Source organism: Salmo trutta, chromosome 31 (assembly GCF_901001165.1).
Source record: "Salmo trutta chromosome 31, fSalTru1.1, whole genome shotgun sequence".
NCBI classification, from domain to species: Eukaryota; Metazoa; Chordata; class Actinopteri; order Salmoniformes; family Salmonidae; genus Salmo; species Salmo trutta.
In genome coordinates, this window is record NC_042987.1 from 24,006,317 (window position 1) to 24,028,138 (window position 21,822).

Consider the following 21,822-nt stretch of genomic DNA (forward strand, 5'->3'; position numbering starts at 1 on the left):
TGACGTTGTGATGTCATGACGTGATGGCGTCTTAAGTAATAACGTAAAATGCGTCATTACGTAGAATACACAATAACGTTACTCAAATTGACTATTACATTTACATTTACGTCATTTAGCAGGGGCTCTTATCCAGAGCGACTTACAAATTGGTGCATTCACCTTATGATATCAAGTGGAACAACCACTTTACAATAGTACATCTATATATTTTTTGGGGGGAGGGTTAGAAGGATTACTTAATCCTATCCCAGGTATTCCTTAAAGAGGTGGGGTTTCAGGTGTCTCCGGAAGGTGGTGATTGACTCCGCTGTCCTGGAATCATGAGGGAGCTTGTTCCACAATTGGGGTGCCAGCTTCGGCGCTTTTACAGTTATCCACTTTTTTATCCAACTGTGGTAATGTAGACTGCGTTGTGGGGTTGTACAGTTTTGATTTATTTATATGCTTTGCTGTAGCACAATGTTTTTTGATGTCATACATTTTTGCAGCATATCTGATTTGCAGTACGCCCGACAATCATCCCCAATTACTGGCTTCAGCCACCCTTTAAATTCAGGTACAGACTCAAACTATTTTCTGTACAATTTTGATTGAGACATGCTGATTGATGTTGTAAGTTCTGTTCAAGATCAAACATTTGTGACCAACTATATTTATTGGGGTTGTCTCATCGAACGCTTACTACTGCTGCTGCAGTCAGCCAACAATGATTTGCAATTTGCTGAAATTGCTGCTGGCCTGCTGCTGCCTGTGCACGAGCTGAGTGCCTGCTGCTGACATCACTCACAATGCACTTTTGCAGCCAGGCACGTGTGTTGTGACTGAGTGTGTGACAGAGAAAATCGTTTTTGTGTCATTTAGAGGGAAAATGTGTGCATTTTAGCGTTTGAGTCACTTTTCAAAAGTTGTTAAATTTGTTGCTAGGTGCTGTTTGAAAAAAAAGTTGCCAGGGTACTCTGAAAAGTTGCTAATTTGGCATCACTGCTGCCAACCAGTTCGGTTTTGGTCACGTGGGTTCGCACGTAGTGATACAAATCATGAAATATATTTATACAAATTACAGACAGTAGACTACAGCAAAATAAAACTCAATTGATTGAACATGAAATGTATTCCAATATGACTAAAAATAGGCCTATAGTCAAGTACTGTTTATATTTGAATGCAGTCATCTCTGTTTTCTTTTTATACGTCACTTGTTTGTATCAATTGCAACGACATTGGCAACTTTGTTCTGAAGTTATCTGCGGTCACAGAGACGGATTAACCATGTGATTATATGTTTAGCGGAGATATTCTGTGTATAAAGGGACGCGGGAGGGCAAAAATCATTATGACGTTTGTATCTGTTTTACGAGTGGAGGCAGGCGTTAGATTACGAGCGTTTTCAAATGCAACGTTAAAAACGATGGTTTTGGGAAACCGCTCGGAAGATTTAACGACGCTCCTACTAAGGTTCTAATGATGAATTTTAAGCCTTAAAATGGGCCCTGACCACTAGGCTATCTAACAAAGACCTGTGTTAGGCGGGACAATGTATCCTTTATTAGGCTACAGGAAGTCAGTAGAAGGCCTAAATTCACAGAGTTGATGAATGAAGCCTTGTGTAGCAATGCTATAGTGTTGAACTCAATAAATGTTTTTCTGTTGGATTTTGTCTGCGGTCTAGTCTATTGCCACGTTCAAGACACCTAGGAACTCGGGGGGGAAACGAGCTCTGACTGGGAAGACCCCAACTCGGAATTCCAAGTCGGAAACATAGGCATCTTTCTAGAGTTCCAACTTTCAGATCTGAAGATCACTGTCGTCATTATTTGACCTTGTTCTCCCCCCCCCCCCCCCCCCCCCCCCCCCCGAGTTCCCAGTTTTCTTGAAAGCACCATATATCCTCTCTAGAACATGGTCTATTTTTTTATTTATTTAACTTTTATTTAACTAGGCAAGTCAGTTAAGAAAAAAATCTTATTTACAATGATGGCCTACCAAAAGGCAAAAGGCCTCCTACGGGGATGGGGGCTAGGATTAAAAATAAAAAATATAGGACAAGAGAGACCTAAAACAACAACATAGCATGGCAGCAACAGATGAAAAAATCCTACAATGCATGAACTCCTGTCTTGTTGCTGCATGTGCACAAACAGCTAAATAACTGAGGCATAGGGCGTAGCCTACCTGCCTAGCCTTCCTGCCTTGCCTACTACTGTAAACAAAGAACAATGGCATATAATCACTTTAATTTATCAACTGGGTGGTTCGAGCCCTGAATGCTGATTGGCTGACAGCCATGGTATATCAGATCGTGTACCACGGGTATGACAAAATGTTTACTTTTACTGCTCAAATTACATTGGTAACCAGTTTGTAATAGCAATAAGGCACCTCGGGGGTTTGTGATATATGGTCCATATACCACGGCTAAGAACTGTGTCCAGGCACTCCGCGTTACGTAGTGCATAAGAACAGCCCTTAGCCATGGTATATTGGCCATATAACGACACCCCCTCGGGCCTTATTGCTTAAGTATACAACAGGTGGGTCTAATCCTGAATGCTGATAGGTTAAAAGCGCATTCCAGCCGGTGTCTATTCCACAAATTACAAATGGCTAAATCTATGACGTTAAAATGCCTATTTACTCTGTTCCATCTGACTGCGCAATCCACTGTCTCATCAGCCCAGGCACAGAAGTTATAAACTTGATCTCCACTATAAAAAGAATCTAGACATGATCTCACATTTCTTTTAGACTAACATTTAGTTTTCAACAGTGGAGATATGTATAAACCTTGCTCTTTGTCTCTGACATATTCAACATTGTTTAAATGTTCAAATTCGATCTCCAACTGTCCCATATTAATGAACTTGTCGGGACGAGAGAGGCAGGCAGCGTTTCTCAGCCAGTCGAAATCATGAATCAGCTGGCATCATTTTAATATATACAAAGAAATGTCAATTGATAAAAGGTCAAATGAAACGAAGTGCAGCTCGTTTGCAATCTTTCCAGCTTCAGTTTGAAGTTATTTTGTGTTATCTGTGTCGTTGGCTAGCTCCTCTGAACAACAGTGTCCTAACGAGAGAGCACATTTTCTATGCCAGGCGAAATCGTGCCTCATTAGCTCATTGTTATGGATGTATCCAAATAAATGTCACTAGAAAACAGCTTAAACAAATGCAGCTACTGTTGTTATTCTGTCTGCACTGTTTGATGTGACTATACGTTAGCCTTAGTTGGCTAGCTAGCAAGCAAGGGATAAGAACGTTGCCAGCCAGTATGGCAATGGAACATTTGGAACGAACGACTGGGTCGGGTCCATAGATACAGATCAAAAAGACATGAACTACTGGGTCGCGTCTCTGGCAACCTAGTAAATGGAACGAACAATCAGCTGGCTTGGGTAGCAACCCTAAATTTGTTTCGGGACAATATCTTGTGGAAGGATGAAATAGTATGAATAAATTCAGCAAAATAAAGTTTTCAATGAAAATATGTCAATCATTATTTGAATATGTTGGTAACCTTCGACTTCATCTTGGGCCTAACAACACCTGTGCCAATATGTCCTCCAAAAACCGTCTTCTCGGGCATTATCACTTAAATAAAGGACATGTCATCATCAATGCATGCAGTTGCTGGAGGGTTTCTTTCTGATAAAAAAAAATCCCTTCCATTTGGATTTTGCTGTATCTCAACTTTATACAGGCTAATCTCGGTTAGGCCAGAACTAAAATATTGCGTAATTTGGTCAGATCTGTCCACGAGAGATTATACAGGGTTAGAACCTTCAACAGTATTATTTATTCACATACTGTGCAGTATCACATCATCAAATCAAAATCTATTTGTCACATGTACCGAATACAACAGTGAAATGCTTACTTACTAGCCCTTATTAACCAACAATGCAGAGTTGAAAAAGTAAGAAAAATGTGCTAAATAAACTGAAGGAAAAATAGTAACACAATGAAATAAAAATAACAACGCTATATACAAGGGGTACTGTTACCGAGTCAATGTGTAGGGGTATGCAAGGGTTAGTCGAGGTGATTGAGGTAAAATGTACATGTAGATAGGTGTAAAGTGACTATGCATAGATAATAAACAGAGTAGCAGCAGCATATGTGAAGAGTGTGAAGGAATGTAAATGCATATGTGTGTGGGGCGTCAATATGCATGTTTTGGAGTTTCAGTTTAATATGTGTGGTTAGAGTCCAGTAAGTGTACATCGAGCCTGTGCAAGAGAGTCAGTGCAAAAAAATAATAAGAATAAATATAAATAAAATAAGAGGGTCAATGCAAATAGTCACGATAGCCATTTTATTACATTTTCAGCAGTCTCATGGCTTGGGGGTAGAAGCTGTTAAGGTCTAGGACCAAAAGTAGGCCTTTTGGTCCTAGACCTGGCACTCTGGTACCGCTTGCTTTTTGAGGATCTGAGGACCCATGCCAAATCTTTTCAAGAATAGGTGTTGTCGTGCCCTCTTCACAAATGTCTTGGTGTGTTTGGACAATGATCGGTCCTTAGTGATGTGGACACCAAGGAACTTGAAGCTCTCGACCGGCTCCAATACAGCCCTGTTGATGTGAATGGGGGCATGCTCGGCCCTCCTTTTCCTGTAGTCCACGATCAGCTCCTTTGTCTTGCTCATGTTGAGGAAAAGATTGTTGTACTGGCACCACACTGCCAGGTCTCTGACCTCCTCCCTATAGGCTGTCTCATCGTTGTCAGTGATCAGGCCTACCACATTCGCATCGTCGGCAAACTTAATGATGATGTTGGAGTCATGCGTGGCCAGGTGAACAGGGAGTACAGGAGGGGACTAAGCACGCACTCCTGAAGGGCCCCTGTGTTGACGGTAAGCGTGGTGGATGTGTTGTTGCCTACTCTCACCACTTGGGGGAGGCCCGTCAGGAAGTCCAGGATCCAGTTGCAGAGGGAGGTGTTCAGTCCCAGGCTCCTTAGCTTACTGATGAGCTTGGAGGGCACTATGGTGTTGAACACTGAGCTGTGGTCAATGAACAGCATTCTCACATAGGTGTTCCTTTTATCCAGGTGGGAAAGGGCAGTGTGGAGTGCAATAGAGATTGTGCCATCTGTGGATCGGTTGGGGCAGTATGCGAATTGGAGTGGGTCCAGGGTTTCTGCGATGATGACGTTGATGTGAGCCATGACCAGCCTTTCAAAGCATTTCATGGCTACAGATGTGAGTGCTACAGGGCGGTAGTCATTTAGGCAGGTTACCTTGGCATTCTTGGGCACAGGGATTATGGTGGTCTGCTTGAAACATGTAGGTATTACAGACTGGGTCAGGGAGAGGTTGGAAATGTCAGTGAAGACACTTGCCAGCTGGTCAGCGCATGTTCTGAGTACGCGTCCTGGAAAATCCGTCTGGCCCTGCGGCTTTGTGAATGTTAACCAGTTTAAAGATCGTTAATCACATCGGCTACGGAGAGCACGATCACACAGTCATCCGGAAAAGCTGGTGCTCTCATACATGGTTCAGTGTTGCTTGCCTCAAATTGAGAATAGAAGGCATTTAGCTCGTCTGGTAGGCTCGCGTCACTAGGCAGCTCACGGCTCGGTTTCCCTTTGTAGTCCGTTATAGTTTGCAAGCCCTGCCACATCCAACAAGTGTCAGAGCCGGTGTAGTAGGATTTGATCCTAGTCCTGTATTGACACTTTGCCTGTTTGATGGTTCGTCGAGGGGCGTAGCAGGATTTCTTATAAGCGTCTGCATTAGTGTCCCACTCCTTGAAAGTGTCAGCTCTAGCCTTTCGCTAAGTGTGAATGTTGCCTGTTGCATGGCATCTGGTTGGGATGTGTATGTACAGCACAGGAGTATGCTGACGGGAGATTGGCTCAGAATAATGGCCGGAACGGAGCAAATGGAACAAACACCTGGGTACAATGTTGTAGGAGCCAAATAGGTCATGTTGTATATTTGCATGTTTCCAAATCATGATACATTTCTGTTGTATGTTTGTTTACCATTAATCCCTTGTCAAGTGTGTGTACCCCCTCTACAGGCCAATGGAGAATACAGTTAAAAGGCATACATGCTCCAAGGCCTACTTGGAGTCCTGGAATGGCAGCACACAGTCTTTTGACCATACCAGACATTGTTTACCATGCTGTTTGTTTCTTTAGTTTATTGATCAGACTTCGTTTTGGTAGGGATTGTATACATTTTTGTATCCAGAAGAGTGACAAATAAATGTAAATGTACAGTATTATTATTTTGGGATTTGTATGCGTCAAGACTAACATTTCATCACTCTCCATTGTGGCTAAAGGACTATTATATTGGACAATTTAGCCACTACACATGTGTTTGATGTATTTATCTCAGCTCACTGGTCACCATAGCAGCACCCACCCGTAGCATGCGCTCCAGCAGGTATATTTCACTGTCTCACCCCCAAAGCCAATTCCTCCTTTGGCCGCCTTTCCTTCCAGTTCTCTGCTGCCAATGACTGGAACGAACTGCAAAAATTACTGAAGCTGGAGACTCATATCTCCCTCACTAACTTTAAGCACCAGCTGTCAGAGCAGCTCACAGATCACTGCACCTGTACATAGCCCATCTGTAAATAGCCCATCCAACTACCTCATCCCCATACTGTTAATTATTTATTTATTTTGCTCCTTTGCACCCCATTATCTCTAGTTGCACATTCATCTTCTGCACATCTATCACTCCAGTGTTTAATTGCTATATTGTAATTATTTTGCCACTATGGCCTATTTATTGCCTTACCTCCCTCATCCTACCTCATTTGCACACACTGTATAAATACTTTTTCTATTGTATTATTGACTGTATGTTTGTTTTATTCCATGTGTAACTCTATGTTGTTGTTTGTGTCGCACTGCTTTGCTTTTTTCTTGGCCAGGTCGCAGTTGTAAATGAGAACTTGTTCACATCTAGCCTACCTGGTTAAATAAAGGTGAAAAAAATTTAAACCAATACGCTCCTTCTGCTCCAGTCATTACCACGAGCCCATTCTCCCCAATTAAGGTACCACCAACCTCCTGTGACGTACGGTCACTGTGGGGACGACGTTGAAAAATGCACTTACTAACGAGCTGTGTGAGAGAGTTTTCCAGTCATCTGGTGATTCTCAGTAACTATACTGATATAAGTTTAAATATTAGACATGTGTTAACAGAATGAAGGCTGAGCCCATGTCAGTGTACAAAGCTGGATCAACATCGAGTCAACTATTAGACATGTAAAAAACAGAACATAAGCAGAATCTGTGTGGATGAGGTAAGGTAGACCAACAAGACATGACTGGTCTGGGCCATATCGGATCTTGTGAAGGCTACTGGACACGCACATGGGTTAATCATGCATAGACAACATCGGCCTGAACTTGTGAAGACCTTTGGACAGGAACATTAGCTAATCAGTGATAGGCACCATGTCACGTCCTGACCATAGAGTGATCTTATTTTCTATGGTAGAGTAGGTCAAAGCGTGACTGGGGGGGTTTTTATCGAGTTTAATTTTTCTATGTTGTGTTCTAGTTTCTTTTTTCTATGTTGGGGTTTTTGTATGATTCCCAATTAGTCATCATTGGTCATCATTGTCTCTAATTGGGGATCATATTTAAGTAGTTGTTTTTCCCACCTATGTTTGTGGGAGATTATTTTGAGTTCGTGCATGTTGGACCTCCGTCGTCACGGTTTATTGTTTGTCTTGCAAAGTTTCACATTCAAATAAAAGATGTGGAACGATGCTTATGCTGCGCCTTGGTCTCATCCTTCAGACGAACGTGACACACCAGTAGGAGTATGCATGTCATGCCACCAATAGAATCTATGCCCCAATGTCTGAGCCAATAAGAGAATGTAAACTAAGTAAGACAACAAGATTCGTAAAGTGGAGTGACAACATTATGTAAGGGTAAGAGTGTATAAAAGCCAAGTACTAAGAATGAAGATTCAGTTCTTCCATGGAATTGCTCGGCTTTGTTACTGTTTGTAATAAAGTCTAATTGAATTTACAAGCTCCGGTATCTGAGAAGTATTTGATTGAATATTTTCCACAACAGCTGATGACTGATGTGGAATACTCCTCAATGCCATCGGATGAATCCCGGAACATATTTCAGTCTGTGCTTGTGAAACAGTCCTCAAGCTTAGCATCCGCTTCCTCGGACCACTTCCATATTGAGCGCGTCACTGGTACTTCATGTTTGAATTTTTGCTTGTAAGCAGGTTTCAGGAGGATAGAGTTATGGTCAGATTTTCCAAATAGAGGGTGAGGGAGAGCTTTGTATACATCTCTGTGTGTGGAATAAAAGTGATCTAGAGTTTTTTTCCCATCTAATTGCACATGCGACCTGCTGCTAAAAATGAGGTAAAACAGATTTCAGTTTTCCTACATTAATGTCCTTGGCCACGGAGATATCATGGATATCTAAACAGGTTGTGTTGTGCTGTATGTAAAATTGAATATCCATTTTTAGATGAAAGAATTACAGAGAATACAGAAGTAATGTCAACATCATTACATCAATGTCCGGTTAATACATTTTGTGTTTAACACAAATAGAGAAGTGTTTGTTGGAAAGGATGAGTGTGTTGATGAATAACGGAAGTCATAGGGAAGAGTCGGGCCATCAGATTTCCCAAGACAACTAGCAGAATTAACCTCCTAGTGACAAAAGTCACAGTAAACTGGCAATATTGCCTACAAAAATGGCCAGCGTATACTTAGCTCAAAACTAAGGTCAAGTCCCAAACCGTAAGAGCATATACGGTTTATTTTATACAATCCTGAAATGTCACTCTGTAACACCATGTCTAGACAAACATCCCTCATTCATCTTGAAACTTGAAAACATAAGAAAGAATGCTTTGAGTGCCAGAGGTTAACACATATCAAAAGAGCCTTTTCTCTATAGTCTCAAATAAACTCTCCTAGATACATATTAGGCCTACTGAGTTATCAGGGCAGGAAATACTGCATGTCACCATTAGTTTGACTCAGACACCAAGTGTGTTTACACCACTTAATTAGAATTGTTCATGTAGTCCTATTACACTTAACATTGTCCGCAAATTGCACCCTATTCCTTATGTAGTGCAGTGGAGGCTGCTGAGGTGAGGACAGCTTAAAACAGTGGCTGGAAAGGAGCGAATGGAATGACATCAAACACATGGAAACCATGCGTTTGGTGTATTTGATACCATTCCACCAATTCCGCTCCAGCCATTACCACAAACCCGTCCTCCTCATTTAAGGTGCTACCAACCTCCTGTGATGTAGTGTACAACTTTTGACCAGTGTTCTCAAAAGTGGTCCACTGTATATGTAATAGGGTGCCATTTGGGACACACATGCCTCATTTAAAGCCTATTATTTTGGGTTGTTGCTATAGGGCACCAAGTGCTAACAGTCAGTATCTAAATAATGTGTGTGAAATGCTTGATAGTGTATGTGATGTAAACAGCGAGGTCTACGTTCTTGGGGACCTGAATATTGACTAGTTTTCATCAAGCTGTCCGCTCTAGAGGAAGCTTCTCATTGTAAGCAGTGCCTGTAATCTGGTTCAGGTCATTAATCAACCTACCAGGGTGTTTAAAAACACTACAGGAACAAGATCATCCACATGTATTGATCAAATTTGTACTAATACTGTAGAACTTTGTTCTAAAGCTGTATCAGTAGCAATTAGATGCAGTGTGGCTATATCCAGGAAAGCCAAAGTTTCAAACGCTCGGCCTAAAATAGTCTATAAGAGATCATATAAAATATTTTGCTGTGACTCTTAGGTGGATGATGTTAAAAATATTTGTCGGTCTGATGTGATTAGTAAGGAACATCCAGACGCTCACTTAATACATTTATTATTATGCACGTGTTAAGAAACTCCATGGATGGATGAGGAAAATCGGTATGGTTGAAAGAGATGGGGCAAAAAGAGTGGCTGATATGTCTTGCTGAGAAACTATGTGTTTTAAACTCAACATAAAGAAGAGGAAGCTGTATTATGAAGCCAATATCAATGATATAAAGGATGATGGAGGAAAAAATAATATTTTAAATGAAATTATGGGCAGAAAAACAAATTCAACTCCATCTTTCATCCAATCATATTGCTTTTTCATCACAAAACCATATGATGTTGCCAATTAATTTAATGATTACTTAATTGGCAAAGTGGGAAAACTTAAGCAGGAAATGCCAACAACAAACAGTGAGCCATCGTATTCATGCATTAAAAAACAAATAATGAAAGAAAAGCATTGCAAGTCTGAATTTTTTTGAAGTTAGTGTGGGAGAGGTGGAAAAATTGTTGTTACCGATCAATAATGACAAACCTCCTGGCATTGACAACTGAGATGGGAAGCTACTGAGGATGGTAGATGACTCTATAGCCACTCCTATCTGTCATATATTTAATCTGAGCCTAGAGGAAAGTCTTTGTCCTCAGACCTGGAGGGAAGCCAAAGTCGTTCCGCTTCCCAAGAGTGGTAAAGCGGCCTTTACTGGTTCTAACAGCAGACCTATCAGCTTGTTGCCAGCTCATAGCAAACTGTTGAAAAAAATGGTATTTGACCAAATACAATGCTATTTCTCTGTAAACAAATTGACAACAGACTTTCAGCATGCTTATAGAGAAAACAAATGTAATAAATAAATAAATAAATAAATATATATATATTTCACCTTTATTTAACCAGATAGGCCAGTTGAGAACAAGTTCTAATTTACAACTGCGAACTGGCCAAGATAAAGCAAAGCAGTGTGGCAAAAACAACAACACAGAGTAATACATAAACAAATGTACAGTCAATAACACAATAGAAAAATCTATGTACAGTGTGTGCAACTGTAGAATAGTAGGGAGGTAAGGCAATAAATAGGCCATAAAGGCAAAATAATTACAATTTAGCATTAACACTGGAGTGATAGATGTGCAGATGATGACGTGCAAGTAGAGATACTGGGGTGCAAAAGAGCAAGAAGATAAATAACAATATGGGGATGAGGAAGTTGGGTGTGCTATTTACAGATTGGCTGTGTACAGGTACAGTGATCGGTAAGCTGCTCTGACAGCTGATGCTTAAAGTTAGAGACGGAGATATGTCTCCAGCTTCAGTGATATCTGCAATTCATTCCAGTCATTGGCAGCAGAGAACTGGAAGGAAAGGTGGAAAAGGAAGTGTTGGCTTTGGGGATGACCAGTGAAATATACCTGCTGGACCGAGTGCCAGTGGGTTTGGCGACGAATATGTAGCGAGGGCCAGCCGACTAGAGCATACAGGTCGCAGTGGTGGGTAGTATATGGGGCTTTGGTGACAAAACAGATGGCACTGTGATAGACTACATCCAGTTTGCTGAGTAGAGTTTTTCCCAAAGGAACGTGTTGTCAGTTTGGTGCCACCTGAGTCAGCTCCTCGTACTTGTCCTGAGAAGTGTGTGGAAGTTCCGGAACAATTCATACCGGCTATACACACCAGGTCTCCAGTACGTCTCAACAGCCCGGTACGTCCTGTGCCTGCTCCTCGCATTCGCCCTGAAATGCGTGTCACCAGCCTGGCACCACCTGTGCCAGCCCCACGCATCAGGCCTCCAGTGCGCCTGCTCAGTCCGGGGTGTCCTGTTACTGCTCCCCGCACTCGCCCTGAGGTGTGTGTTACCAGTCTGGCGCCACCTGGGCCAGCCCCACCCATCAGGCCTCCAGTGTGCATTCCCAGTCCGGGGTATCCTGTTCCTGCTCCCCGCACTCGCCCTGAGGTGCGTGTTACCAGTCTGGCGCCACCTGTGCCAGCCCCACGCATCAGGCCTCCAGTGCGCATTCCCAGTCCAGAGCTTCCGGGCTCCAGAGTGGTGCAGCGGTCTAAGGCACTGCATCTCAGTGGAAGACGCGTCACTACAGTCTCTGGTTCGAATCCATCACATCCGGCCATGATTGGGAGTCCCATAGGGCAGTGCACAATTGGCCCAGCATTGTCTGGGTTTGGCTGGGGTAGGTGTCACTGTAAATGTTATCAAAATTCTAGTTTCCAATTTGTAAGTCGCTCTGGATAAGAGCGTCTGCTAAATGACTTAAATGTAAATGTAAATGTAAGACTCAAGGCTGTAATCTCTGCCAAAGGTGCTTCAACAAAGTACTGAGTAAAGGGTCTGAATTCTTATGTATATGTGATATTTCAGTTTTTTATTTTTCATAAAATAGCTAAACTTTCTAAAAAAACAGGTTTTGCTTTGTCATTATGGGATATTGTGTGTAGATTGATCAGGAAAAAAACTATTTACTCAATTTTAAAATAAGACTGTAACCTAACAAAATGTGGAAAAGTCAAGGGGTCTGAATACTTTCTAAAGGCACTGTACATAAACCAACCAATAAATGGATATGATCTCATAAACAGAATATCTGAAAACAAACATAATTTGCTCCTCACATCTTCGAGCATAATTGAAAGCTACATGAAGATTACAGTTTTATATCAGAAGTCAGATTATTCTGTTTAACCTACAGTTGATTTACCGTCAATCTAAATTACATAACAAAAAAATCCCCATCAAAATACATCAGTTTAAACTAGAGATATCATGTTTTTTCCATTTGATGGGTCTCAATCCACCGCATCCGCCAGTGTCGTACTTCCCCCCAAAATGTGTTAAATATGTGTAAAAAATATGTATATATAAACAAAATATATATATATACAGTGGGGCAAAAAAGTATTTAGTCAGCCACCAATTGTACAGGTTCTCCCACTTAAAAAGATTAGAAAGGCCTGTAATTTTCATCATAGGTACACTTCAACTATGACAGACAAAATTATTTTGAAAAATCCAGAAAATCACATTGTAGGATTTTTTATGAATTTATTTGCAAATTATGGTGGAAAATAAGTATTTGGTCAATAACAAAAGTTTATCTCAATACTTTGTTATATACCCTTTGTTGGCAATGACACAGGTCAAACGTTTTCTGTAAGTCTTCACAAGCTTTTCACACACTGTTGCTGGTATTTTGGCACATTCCTCCATGCAGATCTGCTCTAGAGCAGTGATGTTTTGGGGCTGTCGCTGGGCAACACGGACTTTCAACTCCCTCCAAAGATTTTCTATGGGGTTGAGATCTGGAGACTGGCTAGGCCACTCCAGGACCTTGAAATGCTTCTTACGAAGCCACTCCTTCGTTGCCCGGGCGGTGTGTTTGGGATCATTGTCATGCTGAAAGACCCAGCCACGTTTCATCTTCAATGCCCTTGCTGATGGAAGGACGTTTTCACTCAAAATCTCACGATACATGGCCCCATTCATTCTTTCCTTTACACGGATCAGTTGTCCTGGTCCCTTTGCAGAAAAACAGCCCCAAAGCATGATGTTTCCACCCCCATGCTTCACAGTAGGTATGGTGTTCTTTGGATGCAACTCAGCATTCTTTGTCCTCCAAACACGACGAGTTGAGTTTTTACCAAAAAGTTATATTTTGGTTTCATCTGACCATATGACATTCTCCCAATCCTCTTCTGGATTATCCAAATGCTCTCTAGCAAACTTCAGACGGGCCTGGACATGTACTGGCTTAAGCAGGGGGACACGTCTGGCACTGCAGGATTTGAGTCCCTGGCGGCGTAGTGTGTTACTGATGGTAGGCTTTGTTACTTTGGTCCCAGCTCTCTGCAGGTCATTCACTAGGTCCCCCCGTGTGGTTCTGGGATTTTTGCTCACCGTTCTTGTGATCATTTTGACCCCACGGGGTGAGATCTTGCGTGGAGCCCCAGATCGAGGGAGATTATCAGTGGTTTTGTATGTCTTCCATTTCCTAATAATTGCTCCCACAGTTGATTTCTTCAAACCAAGCTGCTTACCTATTGCAGATTCAGTCTTCCCAGCCTGGTGCAGGTCTACAATTTTGTTTCTGGTGTCCTTTGACAGCTCTTTGGTGGTCTTGGCCATAGTGGAGTTTGGAGTGTGACTGTTTGAGGTTGTGGACAGTTGTCTTTTATACTGATAACAAGTTCAAACAGGTGCCATTAATACAGGTAACGAGTGGAGGACAGAGGAGCCTCTTAAAGAAGAAGTTACAGGTCTGTGAGAGCAAGAAATCTTGCTTGTTTGTAGGTGACCAAATACTTATTTTCCACCATAATTTGCAAATAAATTCATTAAAAATCCTACAATGTGATTTTCTGGATTTTCTTTTCTCATTTTGTCTGTCATAGTTGACGTGTACCTATGATGAAAATTACAGGCCTCTCTCCTCTTTTTAAGTGGGAGAACTTGCACAATTGGTGGCTGACTAAATACTTTTTTGCCCCACTGTATATATATATCCTAGATTTAGGACAGACACTTCAAAACCTTGTTGCTTTTTTAATGTGTCATCAATGCGTTTCTATGGGATTTAGTAGTAAAGGCCAAAATCAATATTTTATAAAAAATTACCTAAAATAGGTGTCCTAAAATTCAAAATCAAATAGCTAAATGATCCATAGTATGACCATCTTAAAACAATTCCATATGTCAGCTAGCACCCTTATTCCCCCGTCTTAGACTCTAAAGAATTAAAACATTTCACTCAGTGCTATGTTGATCACACATTGCACCCACAATTCCTTCTACAAGAAGGAAAACCGAGTTGTCTTTTGATGGGGCCTGGTGCCCGTGATTCAAATCAGAGTTTAATGAAGGTGAATTTGGTCTTCTTGGTGGGGCCACGAGCAGCAGCCTAGCCATCTGTCAACGTGATTGCATGGCGTCCGGCATCTCTGGAGAGTCATGATGGTACAGATTGGGCTCTGGCCTCCAGTCGGACCACATGCACAGAGCCAGATGGTGGTAGGCACACCCACCCACCCGCACACACACACGCACCCACCCACACACACACACACATACACACACACACACACACACACACACACACACACACACACACACACACACACACACACACACACACACACACACACACACGCGCGCACACGCACACGCACACGCACACACACACGCACCCACCCACACACACACACACACACACACCAGCACACGCACACCCACGCACGCACACACACACACACTTATTACGAGTCTTTATCTCAGTGCAGGAGTGCAACCATTAGGAGTGTACAACCATTCCCCTCAGGAGCCTCACTCCTCCGTACACCCAAGCTGTTCCTCCTCTTCCAACATACACAGACAGATAGGCCCCGTAGCTGGCATGGGTTATGCCAAGAAAGATGATTCACACATCGCTATAATCAACGTTGTTGTTTGGTTTGCATTTCTCTCAAGGCCTAGATGTTCTGAACATTAATGTGCTGTTTATTTAATGTGGTATTCAAACAATTGTAAATGATTTTGACATTTTGTATTATTTTCTGTCCTAGGATCATGTGTCTGGGAGGGAAAAATACCTAGATTTTCATATTTTAACATCCACCTTCTGCACACAGTTATTTAATGTTTCAAGTTGTATTGTCACATGCACAGGATACAGCAGGTGTAAAACAGTACAGTGAAATAAAAACGTACAGTGAAATGCTTAACTTGTGAGCGGTTTTCCAACAATGCACAATAAAGTTAGTAATATAGATAAGAAATAAAACACGTGAAATGCAAGAAAAGAAAAAAAGAATCAAGGTTAGTCAGTGCAGTGACGTCACCATTATTACAATGTGCAGGGGGACTGCAGGGATTTAGGAAGGAACACACATGTAAATGGGTTAAATTGGCTGGTAGCAGGTAAATACAAATAAACTCAACAAAAAAGGAAACTTCCTCTCACTGTCAACTGCGTTTATTTTCAGCAAACTTAACATGTGTAAATATTTGCACACATAACAAGATTCAACAACTGAGACATAAATTGAACAAGTTCCACAGTCATGTGACTAACAGAAATGGAATAATGTGTCCCTGAACAAAGGGGGGGGGGGGTTAAAATCAAAAGTAACAGTCAGGATCTGGTGTGGCCACCAGCAGCGTTAAGTATTGCAGTGTATCTCCTCCTCATGGACTGCTCCAGATTTGCCAGTTCTTGCTGTGAGATGTTACCCCACTCTCCCACCAAGGCACCTGCAAATTGCCGGACATTTCAAGGGGGAATGGCCCAGCCCTCACCCTCCGATCCAACAGGTCCCAGACGTGCTCAATGGGATTGAGATCCGGGCTCTTCGCTGGCCATGGCAGAACATTGACGTTCCTGTCTTGCAGGAAATCACGCACAGAACAAGCAGTATGGCTGGTGGCATTGTCATGCTGGAGGGTCATGTCAGGATGAGCCTGCAGGAAGGGTATCACATGAGGGAGGAGGATGTCTTCCCTGTAATGCACAGCGATGAGATTGCCTGCAATGACAACAAGCTCAGTCCGATGATGAAGTGCCACACCGCCCCAGACCACGATGGACCCTCCACTTCCAAATCGATCCCGCTCCAGAGTACAGGCCTCGGTGTAACGCTCATTCCTTCGACGATAAACGCGAATCCGACCATATCCCCTGGTGAGACAAACCCCGACTCGTCAGTGAAGACCAGTCCTGTCTGGTCCAGCGACGGTGGGTTTGTGCCCATTGGCGACGTTGTTGCTGGTGATGTCTGGTGAGGACCTGCCTTACAACAGGCCTACAAGCCATCAGTCCAGCCTCTCTCAGCCTATTGCGGACAGTCTGAGCACTGACGGAGGGATTGTGTATTCCTGGTGTAACTCGGGCAATTGTTGTTGCCATCCTGTACCTGTCCCGCAGGTCTGATGTTCGGATGTACCGATCCTGTGCAGGTGTTGTTACACGTGGTCTGCCACTGCGGGGGCGATCAGCTGTCTGTCCTGTCTCCCTGTAGCGCTGTCTTAGGCGTCTCACAGTACGGACATTGCAATTTATTGCCCTGGCCACATCTGCAGTCCCCATGCCTCCTTGCAGCAAGCCTAAGCCATCCAGATGAGCAGGGACCCTGGGCATCTTTCTTTAGGTGTTTTTCAGAGTCAGTAGAAAGGCCTCTTTAGTGTCCTAAGTTTTCATAACTGTGACCTTAATTGCCTACCCTTCTTAAGTTGTTAGTGTCTTAATGACTGTTCCACAGGTGCATGTTCATTAATTGTTTATGGTTCATTGAACAAGCATGGGAAACAGTGTTTAAACCCTTTACAATGAAGATCTGTGAAGTTATTTGGATTTTTACGAATTATCTTTGAAAGACAGGGTCCTGAAAAAGGGAAGTTTCTTTTTTTGCTGAGTTTAGTAATAATAATCGTAATAAACATTACAGCAACATCGAATGGTCATATGAATTACTATAATCAATCAATCAATTATAGCGGCAGTGTATGTGGTACTTGCATGGTAATGAGTGAGTGTGAGTGTGTGTGATGTGTCAGTTGTGAGTGTGCGAGCATAGGTGCCTTAGTATGTGCGTATGTGGGTGTGTATGCGTGAATATGAAGAGTGTCAATGTAGGTGTGTGTGGCTATGGTACTTGAGACCTGAGGATGAGCAGGTAGTCAGTTGTGATAGTCTATGGGAGAGAGGGAGGGCAGGGGTAGTTATCTATTCAACAATCTTACGGCCTGAGGAAAGAAGAGCTTCAGAGCCTGTTGGTCCGCGACCCGATGCTCCGATTCCATCTGCTGGACGGGAGCAGAGAGAACAGTCCAAGGCTAGGGTAACTGTAGTCCTTGGCACTTTTTCAGGCCTTACTCAGACAACTCCTGGCATGAATGTCTTGGATGGCTGGGAGTTCGCCCCCAGTGATGCGCTGGGCCGTCCGCAGCACCTACTGTAGGGCCTTGCGGTTGCCAGTGGAGAAATTGCCATACTAGGCAGTGATACAACCAGTCACGATGCTTTCGATGGTACATTTGAATTTGTAAGCCAAACATATTAGTTATTGTTCTGCTATGTGAGTCATGTTGACATTGACCAAGGAAAGATACAGAAAACCCTTTATTTACTCCTCTATTAGTCTGTCACGGCTGTCAGCAAACAGCTGGCCATCACTGACAATAACTGCTTTTCAGTGGCTCACACCCAAAAATATATCTTGGCTTGGCTCAGGTCCCATGACAATTATGGCCAAATTGATGAGGTTGAGAGGTATAACAATTCTGGCCTTCAACGAAATGGCCACGAGGGGTGGCTAGCTCTTGGAACAGCATTTAATTTAATTCAAGCAATACAATGTAATGCAACACTTTACAGACCCATCTGCAGATACAGTATTTGCATTCCATTCCACTCTGGGGATATTAAATCATCGGCTTGACTAAGGCTATTCTAAAAACACCAGTCTGTCGACCGCAAATCGCCTGGCTGATATACAGTAGAAACCTTTTCAACGGCTTTTTGAGGTCTATAGACAGCTCATACTATCTCCACAGTCTATTGATGACCTGGGTCCTTTGGTTCATACACAGTAATGACTACTGTAAATAATCACACGCACTCGGCAGGGCCAGTATGGTAATCAATCAGGTGCATGTATGTGTGCGTGCGTGTGTGTGTGTGTGTGTGTGTGTGTGTGTGTGTGTGTGTGTGTGTGTGTGTGTGTGTGTGTGTGTGTGTGTGTGTGTGTGTGTGTGTGTGTGTGTGTGTGTGTGTGTGTGTGTGTGTGTGTGTGTGTGTGTGCGTGTGTGTGTGTGCCTGTGTGTGCCTGTGTGTGCCTGTGTGTGCCTGTGTGTGCCTGTGTGTGCCTGTGTGTGCCTGTGTGTGCCTGTTCCATGCATGTTGCAGTGTTTTGACACCACACATAAAGAGCCAGGCTGGGTGTGGGAGGAGCACCATATGGGCTGGGACTTCATGGTCTGATCTGTTATCTCTGCTTCTTCTCCATAGGCTCCCTCCCTTGAATAGGAAACCGAGCATGAATGACCTTCAATGTGCCATGATTCTTAGTTTACAACATTAGCCTCCAACTCCAACAACAGAAAATACATGTATGTAAATGTAGATTAATCTGACCAACATGATAGAGGCCAGTGTTCAGTAAACAATCCCAACCAGTTCAACCAGTATTTACTTGCTTTGATTCATCTCCAACACTATGTCATTCTTGAAGTTTAGGTGAGATGTTACAGGATCAAATGTTGATCGTATCATTCAGATCTTAATGATTATTGTAAAGAATCAATTTCAGATGGAAACAGTGGTGGAAAAAGTACCCAACTGCCATACTTGAATAAAAGTAAAGATACCATCATATAAAATAACTCAAGTCAAAGTGAAAGTCTTCCAGTAAAATACTACTTGAGTAAAAGTCTAAAAGTATTTGATTTTAAATATACTTAAGTATCAAAAGTAATGGTAATTTCAAAAATATACTTAAGTATCACAAGTAAAAGTATAAATCATTTCAAATTACTTACATTAGGCAAACCAGACGGCACAATTTTCTAGTTTTTTTTATTTTACAGACATTCAGGGGCACACTCCAACACTCCAACATAATTTACAAATGAAGCATTTGTGTTTAGCGGATCCGCCAGATCAGAGGCAGTAGGTGTGACCAGGGAGGTTCTCTTGATAAGTGTATGAATTGGACCATTTTCCTGTACTTTTGGGTGTCAGGGAAAATGTATGGAGTAAAAAGTACGTCAATTTTCTTTAGGAATGTAGTGGAGTAAAAGTAAAAGTTGTCAAAAATAGAAATAGTAAAGTAAAGTACAGATACCCCCCCAAAATACTTATGTAGTTCTTTAAAGTATTTTATACCACTTGATGGAAAGATATAATAATCTGAAAAACTGTTTATCACAACTCCTAAAAATAGAGAATCTAGAGAGCAGGAGATTCAATATTCAACACAGCTAATGAGCCATTCATTTTGCAAATAGGGATAATTACTTAATTACCTCAACTAATGATAATGACTTTAATGATTCAGCATTTTGGTTAAATTATCTTGATTGATTGCACACCACCAAACAGGGAAAGAGGATAAACAAGGTAATTTGGATAAAATGTTTGTCAGGCATATTTAGCGTCTTTGATCTTATCTGTAGATTAAATAGTGCTATATAAATTAAATTGATTATTATTCATGAAAATACTGAAACATATTTATTTCACATGTGAAGCTACTCCACCGCCCCTCTCATATTTTCATTGAGCTATATTATTCGGACATTCTGAGCTATGCGGTCCCCATACTCTAGTCTAGCCCCTCTTGAAGGACACAATTGCTGTGAAAGCAACAAATCATCTACAACCTCTAATGAAATATCATTAAGGCCATTATCATTTCATAATCATGAGCTTGTTCAGCCCACATCAAAGGCAGTCAGGCTCTGATAAGTGTTAATAATGTATTACCAAGTGGTTCTCGTTCAAAACAATGTTGCATGCCCTTACCTTAAGACCTATTCTATTTAACAAAGCTACAATATATCGACCTCCTGTAGCCTCTATCATGCCACCTCCCTGTTGTCTGTAAAAAAAACCTGGCTGCGGTAGTTTGTGTGCTGCTAAGTAAATATGTCTCAGTAGGTCCTGGCACAGGTCTCTCTCATGCCCCTCTGATGACACTTCTCCTCTCTGAATACAGAGTACTAAGAAGAAGCCTAATACACAACATTCATGCACACAACATGTATTGTATGGGAATAGCTATTGGCAGGGGGTAAATTATCTCACTTTACATAGCTCTGCCCATTTCTTTCTGCTCTTTATATTGTAATATTAGATAAGATCAATTAAAGTATTATGCTTGTCTTTTTTTATAGCTTTTTATATGAAAAGTATTAACATTACAAGATCGGAAAGTGTATGTGTAGCGGACATGAGTCAGGCTCGTGGTCGCTGTGATATATGCCCACTCTACACCGAGTGTACAACACATTAAGAACACCTGCTCTTTCCATGAAATAGACTGACCAGGTGAAAGCTATGATCCCTTTTTATGTCACTTGTTAAATCCACTTTAATCAGTGTAGATGAAGGGGAGGAGATGGGTTAAAGAATGATGTTTAAGCCTTGAGAGAATTGAGTCATAGATTGTGTATGTGTGCCATTCAGAGGGTGAATGAGCAAGACAAAATATTGAAGTGCCTTTGAATGGGGTATGGTGGTAGGTGCCAGGCACATTGGTTTGAGTGTGTCAAGAACTGCAACGCTGCTGGGTTTTTTCACACTCAATAGTTTTCCGTGTATGTCCCTGTGGAACTCTTTCGACACCTTGTGGGGGGGAGTTGGAACACCTTCCAGCTCAATATTAGGAAGGTGTTCCTAATGTTTGGTATACTCAGTGTATATGATCAAGCATGTCTCAGTTCATATAAATCAAGCAACTTGGTGGATTGACAACTACACAATGATGATGCAATACTGACACCCTATGTCTACTGATTGTATTGCAACATACCTCAATATTTTACTCTCATTTTATTCATTAGATAAAACTGCTGACTAAGTCACTCTGGAATGCAAGCAATATTTGGTAGCGTAGAGTTTGACATTCAGACAGAGGTAAGCTCCTGAATATAAGGGGAAAAAGTAGAGGCTTCCTTTTTTATTGTTCTTACAGTATGCATGGAGTGTGCTGCTGAATGCAGTTTGCCCATTGTTGCAATGTGAATAAAAGGCAGCGATGTTGATGATCGCTGGCAGATTCCCAAAGGGAATTCCATTGATGCTTCTCTGCTGAGGTCACATGGGGCTTTGCTTCCTCTGCATTTTCATTGGGATTGTCAGTCAGTCACAGTCTGCCATATGACAACAGCAGCACTGCTCTTTTCTGTCTGTATGTCTTGTGGCTGTCCTGTTTTCACCTCTACTTCAATAATATGCCAACCCTGTGGTAAAACTAAACCTAGACTTGTTGATGTATGGACATAGCTGTCTGGGAGTGCAAGT